Source organism: Coregonus lavaretus (assembly GCF_964263955.1).
Source record: "Coregonus lavaretus genome assembly, chromosome: 23".
NCBI lineage: Eukaryota > Metazoa > Chordata > Actinopteri > Salmoniformes > Salmonidae > Coregonus > Coregonus lavaretus.
The window spans coordinates 36,799,611-36,808,107 of record NC_140010.1 but is presented as its reverse complement, the minus strand read 5'-3'; positions in this window follow the sequence as shown (position 1 = coordinate 36,808,107).

Below are 8,497 nucleotides of genomic sequence, written 5' to 3'. Positions count from 1 at the left end.
ATGAGGACACCAAAGGCACCTCATAGTGATATTGACTCACCTATGATGAAAATTACAGGCCTCTCATCTTTTTAAGTGGGAGAACTTGCACAATTGGTGGCTGACTAAATACTTTTTTCCCCCACTGTATTTACAAGCATGCTTTTTATATGTTTCATTATTTGTATTTTCTCTATCCACAGTAAAAAAAAAAAAAAGCCCAACATCAGAATGCTCAGTGCAGTGGAGCCATATCCCGCCATTCTGCAACCCACATCCTTGTTCTGAACAATCAACATATCTTTATCTTTCACTTCATCAGCAGGAGGAAACACCTGGAATAGCTCTCATCATGGAAGCTAAAATATAATTCAACTATGTATCATGATTAGTCATTGAATTGTAATCATTTGGTATCTAGTACTATTGTAGCAAAAGTGTAATACATTTCAGTCTGAGTTTGTTGACTGAATGTGTTGAATGACTAAAGTAACAGTAAGTTGAAAAATGTCACTATTTGGCACCTAGTGAACTGCAGAAGCCTGTGTAAATAGAAGTCTCTGCAATAAAGCACCCAGTAACTGTTTGTATTCACAATTTGAATATATACATTTACATTTTACATTTACGTCATTTAGCAGACGCTCTTATCCTTGATGGAAATAAAGATAGGGAAGTTCAGATTTAAATGCAAATATTAAACCATTTTCAACTTGGTTGGTGTGTAAGCGTGTGAGTGGGAGGGTGTGTGTGTGTGTATATATAAAAACATGTTTTAAAGATTCATAGTACATGACAGGTAGAGACTGAGTACTGAACAACAATTAACTTGCTAATGACACGCCTATTCTCAATGTCTATTCAGTAAAACTGTCACACTCTGGTTCTAGGACTTTTTGTGTTTAGTCAGGGTGTGTAGATTTCCGTGTGTTGTGTACTGTGGGTAGTGTCTAGGTGTTCGCGTTCTATGTTTGGTCAGTGACTCCCAATCGGAGGTAACGAGTGTCAGCTGTCGGCTCGTTATCTCTGATTGGGAGCCATATTTAAATGTCTGTGTTCACCTTGTGGTGGTGGGTTTTTGTTCTTTATTCAGTCGGTGTAACTGAGGACGTCACGGATCGTGTTTTGTTTTGTCGTGTGTTTCAAAATTAAAATCATCCTGTTCACTCCCAACGCTGCGCTTTGGTCATACTTCATTGGCGATCGTGACAGAAAAACCCACCACAACGAGACCAAGCAGCAGTTGGATAACGAGTGGTGGAGCCAGAAGAGCGAAGGTTGGGAGAGGACTATGGAGGCCTGGTCCACCGAGAGGAGAGACCCCCAGAAAATTTTTAGGGGGGGGCTCACGACGTCGGGGCAGAAGGTGTACGGCCCGGAGGAGTGCAAGAGGTTGGCAGATATGGCCGCCAGTTTAAGGGGGCCACTGGTTACGAAGGGGATGGAAAGTGTGGAGGCACGGCGAGAGGTACTGGGGGGTGTTTCCAGTCCGGTCCGGCCCGTTCCTGATCCCTGTGTAGGGCCAGGGGTGTGTGTCCCCAGTGCGGTTCTGTCTGTCCCTGCTCAACGCACCAAGCCTACGGGGTGCGTCGCCAGCCCAGCTCGGCCTGTTCCTGCGCCCCGCACCAAGTCTGTGGTGCGTTTCGCCAGCCCAGCCCGGCCTGTCCCTGCTCAACGCACCGAGCCTACGGGGTGCGTCGTCAGCCCTGTCCAGCCAGAGCCGTCCGCCAGACAGGATCAGCCAGAGCCTTCCGCCAGACAGGATCAGCCAGAGCCTTCCGCCAGCCATGAGCAGCCAGATCCTTCCGCCAGCCATGAGCAGCCAGATCCGTCAGCCAGCCATGAGCAGCCAGATCCGTCAGCCATCCATGAGCAGCCAGATCCGTCAGCCAGCCATGAGCAGCCAGATCCGTCAGCCAGCCATGAGCCGTCCAGCCAGGATCCGCCAGAGCCGTCCAGCCAGGATCCGCCAGAGCCGTCCAGCCGGGATCCGCCAGAGCCGTCCAGCCGGGATCCGCCAGAGCCGTCCAGCCGGGATCCGCCAGAGCCGTCCAGCCGGGATCCGCCAGAGCCTTCCAGCCGGGATCCGCCAGAGCCTTCCAGCCGGGATCCGCCAGAGCCGTCCAGCCGGGATCCGCCAGAGCCGTCCAGCCGGGATCCGCCAGAGCCGTCCAGCCGGGATCCGCCAGAGCCGTCCAGCCGGGATCCGCCAGAGCCGTCCAGCCAGGATCCACGCACCAAGCCAGGGGCGCGTGTCGTCAGTCCGGTTCCGGCCAGCGGGGCTAGGCAGGACCAGGGGTACTTTGGGGGGTTGGAGAGGAAGTGGGGAGGAAGCCCGGAGCCGGAGCCGCCGCCGAGGAGGAATGCCCACCCAGCCCTCCCCTGTTTGCTTGTAGTTAGGCGCGGTCGCAGTCCGCGCCTTTGGGGGGGGGTACTGTCACACTCTGGTTCTAGGACTTTTTGTGTTTAGTCAGGGTGTGTAGATTTCCGTGTGTTGTGTACTGTGGGTAGTGTCTAGGTGTTCGCGTTCTATGTTTGGTCAGTGACTCCCAATCGGAGGTAACGAGTGTCAGCTGTCGGCTCGTTATCTCTGATTGGGAGCCATATTTAAATGTCTGTGTTCACCTTGTGGTGGTGGGTTTTTGTTCTTTATTCAGTCGGTGTAACTGAGGACGTCACGGATCGTGTTTTGTTTTGTCGTGTGTTTCAAAATTAAAATCATCATGTTCACTCCCAACGCTGCGCTTTGGTCATACTTCATTGGCGATCGTGACAAAAACCTGTTAAGGTGATTGGCAGTAGTGCGTCAATTGAATGCATTCATTGTAAGGTAATTTCCTCAAGCTGTATACTGATTAACATGCAGATTCTCAATGCTTATTTGGGGAACAACGGACACCTGCATAAATAGAGCTCTCTGCTATAAGGAAAGACCAAGTCAGTTGCACAACTGAATGCATTCAACCAGAATGTGTCTTCTGCATTAAACCCAAACCCTCTGAATGAGAGTGGCATGGGGGGCTGCCTTAATCGACGTCCATGTCATTGGTGCTTGAGGAGCCGGTGTTCTTAACTGACTTTTCCAAGGGCAGAACGGCAGATTTTTTTCACCTTGCCGGCTCGGGGATTCAAACCAGCAGCCTTTCACTTACAGGCCTAGCACTCTTTATTGCTAGACTACCTTGCCACCCAAGATTTGTGAGTATATTTAATATAGTATTATTTACAAGGATTCTTTTTATATGTTTTATTATTTGTATTTTCTCTATCCACAGTAAAAAAGCCCAACATCAGAATGCTCAGTGCAGTGGAGCCCATATCCAGCCATTCTGCAACCCACATCCTTGTTCTGAACAATCAACATATCTTTATCTTTCACTTCATCAGCAGGAGGAAACACCTGAAATAGCTCTCATCATGGAAGCTAAAATATCATTCAACCATATATCATGATTAGTCATTGAATTGTAATCATCTGGTATCTAGTACTATTGTAGCAAAAGTGTAATACATTTCAGTCTGAGTTTGTTGACTGACTGTGTTGAATGACTAAAGTAACAGTAAGTTGAAAAACATCACTATTTGGCACCTAGTGAACTGCAGAAGCCTGTGTAAATAGAAGTCTCTGCAACAAAGCACCCAGTAACTGTTTGTATTCACAATTTGAATACATGGCCCCTTGATGGAAATAAAGATAGGGAAGTTCAGATTTAAATGCAAATATTAAACCATTTTCAACTTGGTTGATGTGTAAGCGTGTGAGTGGGAGGGTGTGTGTGTGGGTGTATATATAAAAAAAATGTTTTAAAGATTCATAGTACATGACAGGTAGAGACTGAGTACTTAACAACAATTAACTTGCTAATGACACACCTATTCTCAATGTCTATCCAGTAAAACTTGTTAAGGTGATTGGCAGTAGTGCGTCAATTGAATGCATTCATTGTAAGGTAATTTCCTCAAGCTGTATACTGATTAACATGCAGATTCTCAATGCCTATTTCGGGAACAACGGACACCTGCATAAATAGAGCTCTCTGCAATAAGGAAAGACCAAGTCAGTTGCACAACTGAATGCATTCAACCAGAATGTGTCTTCCGCATTAAACCCAAACCCTCTGAATGAGAGTGGCATGGGGGGCTGCCTTAATCGACGTCCATGTCATTGGTGCTTGAGGAGCCGGTGTTCTTAACTGACTTTTCCAAGGGCAGAACGGCAGATTTTTTTCACCTTGCCGGCTCGGGGATTCAAACCAGCAGCCTTTCACTTACAGGCCTAGCACTCTTTATTGCTAGACTACCTTGCCACCCAAGATTTGTGAGTATATTTAATATAGTATTATTTACAAGGATTCTTTTTATATGTTTTATTATTTGTATTTTCTCTATCCACAGTAAAAAAGCCCAACATCAGAATGCTCAGTGCAGTGGAGCCCATATCCAGCCATTCTGCAACCCACATCCTTGTTCTGAACAATCAACATATCTTTATCTTTCACTTCATCAGCAGGAGGAAACACCTGAAATAGCTCTCATCATGGAAGCTAAAATATCATTCAACCATATATCATGATTAGTCATTGAATTGTAATCATCTGGTATCTAGTACTATTGTAGCAAAAGTTTAATTGCTACAATAGCTATTTTGCACCAAGTGATCCACAGAAGCCTGTGTAAATAGAGCTCTCTGCAATAAAGCACTCAGTAACTGTTGGAAAACCCTGATTTCGAGAATACTTATTTGTATTCACAATTTCAATATATGGCCCCTTAATGGAAATAAATTATACAGAAGTTCAGATTAAAATGCAAATATTAAACCATTTTTAACTTGGTTGGTTTATAAGCGTGTGAGTGGGAGTGTGTGTGTATTTCTTTTAAAAAATGTTTTAAAGATTCATAGTTCATGACAAGTAGAGACTGAGTACTCAACAACAATTAACTTGCTAGTAACACACCCATTCTCAATGTCTATTGCATCAATCGGTGGTGGACACCATGATATACAGTAAAGTTTAGTAAAGATGTTAGGTACAGTGGGACATTTTGTAAAAGGGCTTTATAAATTAAAACATAGCTTGTATCAACCTACGTGACATCAAAGATGACGACATACAGTGCCTTACAAAAGTATTCATCCCCCTTGGCTTTTTTCCTATTTTGTTGCATTACAACCTGTAATTTAAATTGATTTTTATTTGGATTTCATGTAATGGACATATACAAAATAGTCAAAATTGGTGAAGTGAAATGAAAAAAATAACTTATTTCAAAATGAATGCCCATAAATAAGATCTGGTGCATCCAATTACCTTCAGAAGTCACATAATTAGTTAAATAATGTCCACCTGCACCTGTGTGCGATCTAAGTGTCACATGATCTCAGTATATATACACCTGTTCTGAAAGGCCCCAGAGTCTGCAACACCACTAAGCAAGGGGCACCACCAAGCAAGCAGCACCATGAAGACCAAGGAGCACTCCAAACAGGTCAGGGACAAAGTTGTGGAGAAGTACAGATCAGGGTTGGGTTATAAAAAAATATCCGAAACTTTGAACATCCCATGGAGCACAATTAAATCCATTATTAAACCTGCCAAGAGAGGGCCGCCCACCAAAACTCATGGACCAGGCAAGGAGGGCATTAATCAGAGAGGCAAAAAAGAGACCAAAGATAACCCTGAAGGAGCTGCAAAACTCCACAGCGGAGATTGGAGTATCTGACTATAGGACCACTTTAAGCCGTACACTCCACAGAGCTGGGCTTTACGGAAGAGTGGCCAGAAAAAAGCCATTGCTTAAAGAAAAAAATAAGCAAACATGTTTGGTGTTCGCCAAAAGGCATGTGGGAGACTCCCCAAACATATGGAAGAAGGTACTCTGGTCAGATAAGACTAAAATTGAGCTTTTTGGCCATCAAGGAAAACGCTATGTCTGGCGCAAACCCAACACCTCTCATCACCCCGAGAACACCATCCCCACAGTGAAGCATGGTGGTGGCAGCATCATGTTGTGGGGATGTTTTTCATCGGCAGGGACTGGGAAACTGGTCAGAATTGAAGGAATGACGGATGGCGCTAAATACAGGGAAATTCTTGAGGGAAACCTGTTTCAGTCTTCCAGAGATTTGAGACTGAGACGGAGGTTCACCTTCCAGCAGAACAATGACCCTAAGCATACTGCTAAAGCAACACTCTAGTGGTTTAAGGGGAAACATTTAAATGTCTTGGAATGGCCTAGTCAAAGCCCAGACCTCAATCCAATTGAGAATCTGTGGTATGACTTAAAGATTGCTGTACACCAGCGGAACCCATCCAACTTGAAGGAGCTGGAGCAGTTTTGCCTTGAAGAATGGGCAAAAATCCCAGTGGCTAGATGTGCCAAGCTTATAGAGACATACCCCAAGAGACTTGCAGTTGTAATTGCTGCAAAAGGTGGCTGTACAAAGTATTGACTTTGGGGGGTGAATAGTTATGCACGCTCAAGTTTTCAGTTTTTTTGTATTATTTCTTTATTGTTTCACACAAAAAAATATTTCGCATCTTCAAAGTGGTAGGCATGTTGTGTAAATCAAATGATACAAACCCCCCAAAGATCAATTTTAATTCCAGGTTGTAAGGCAACAAAATAGGAAAAATGCCAAGGGGGGTGAATACTTTCGCAATCCACTGTAGGGAATAGAGTACCATTTGGGATGCTGACACAGTCTCTGATCTGATCTCAGACCAGCACAAATGGATTCTCAGCAGCTCCCTAGGGAAAGCATTGTGCCTGTATCTCACTGTTAATACATGTATACAGTGCCTTGCAAATGTGTTCATACCCCTTGGATTTCTTCACATTTTGTGTTACAAAGTGGGATTAAAATGGATTTAATTGTATTTTTTTTGTCAACAATCTTCACAAAATACTCTGTAATGTCAAAGTGGAAGATTAAATAACTTAAATATAGTTGTTGCATAAGTATTCAGCTTTCTGAGTCAGTACATGTTAGAAACACATTTTGCAGAAATTACAGCTCTATGTCTCTAAGAGGTTTACACACCTGGATTGTGCAATATTAGCCCATTATTCTTTTCATAATTCTTCAAGCTCATTCAAGATGTTGGGGATCATGGCTAGAGAGCCATTTTCAAGTCTTGCCATAGATTTCCAAGCATATTTAAGTCAAAACATTCACTGTCTTCTTGGTAAGATTTGGCCTTGTGTTTTAGGTTATTGTCCTGCTGAAAGGTGAATTCATCTCCCAGTGTCTGTTGGAAAGCAGACTGAAGCAAGTTTTCTCTAGGATTTTGCCTGTGCTTAGCTCCATCCCATTTATTTTATCCTGATAAACTCCACAGTATTTGCCGTTTTCAAGCATATCCATACCATGATGTAGCCACCACCATGCTTGAAAATAAGGAGGCAGCTAATCAGTGATGTGTTGTGTAAGGTTTTGCATTTAGGCCAAAAAGTGTTTTCCTTTGTTGTGTTTTTTTGCAGTATTACTTTAGTGCCTTGTTGCATACAAGATGCATGTTTTGGAATATTTTGGTATATCATTCTGTATATTTGTATTCTTCTTTTCACTCTGTCAATCACCAATGGCCTCATGGTAACATCCCTGAGCAATTTTATTCCTGTCTTGCAGCTCAGTTCAGAAGGATGACTGTATCTTTGATGTGTCTGGGTGGTTTAATACATCATCCACAGCATAATTATTAACTTGACCATGCTTAAAGAGCTATTCAATGTCTGATTTGTTATTGTTACCCATCTACCAATCACTGCCCTTCTTTATGAGGCTTTCGAAAAGCTCCCTGGTCTTTGTAGTTGAATCTGTTCTTGAAATTCAATATTTGACTAAGGGACCTTACAGACGTTGTATGTATGGAGGACATGTCAACCCCTATTATTTCACACAGAGTGAGTCTATTTAACTTATTATGTGATTTGTTAAGCCACATTTTACTCCCAAACTAATTTAGGCTTGTGTAAACAAAGGGGCTGAATATTTTAATTTATATATTTATTTGACCTTTATTTTATCAGGGAGTCATACTGAGACCAATGTCTCTTTTACAGATGAGCGCTGAATTACATAAATGACAGAAAATACACATCAAAATATAAATACAAACTGCAAGCGGAAAGAAAGAAAAACAAAATCATTAATCATTAATAAGGTCATCAATCAGCTTTCTGAATTGCCCTAGAGGCACCAAAACAACATATTTAAGAGCATTTTGAAGATTGTTCCACAAAGAAGGTGCAAGACAACTAAAAGCTGATTTAACTAAATCAGTAGAGACCAAAGGAATTTCCAGAGTTAGCCATCCCTGAGACCGGGTGTGGTAACTCGTATGTCTACCCTGTAAATTTTTTATTTAAAAATCCTGTAGTAATACGGTAAAAAGTCTGGCAGCAAAGTTGCCAAACAAAAGCTGTCAAATAACAGACACATATTGTAGAAAAAACAACATAGATAAACTGTAATATGGTAATTTACTATACCTTAAACACAGTATACTGAATG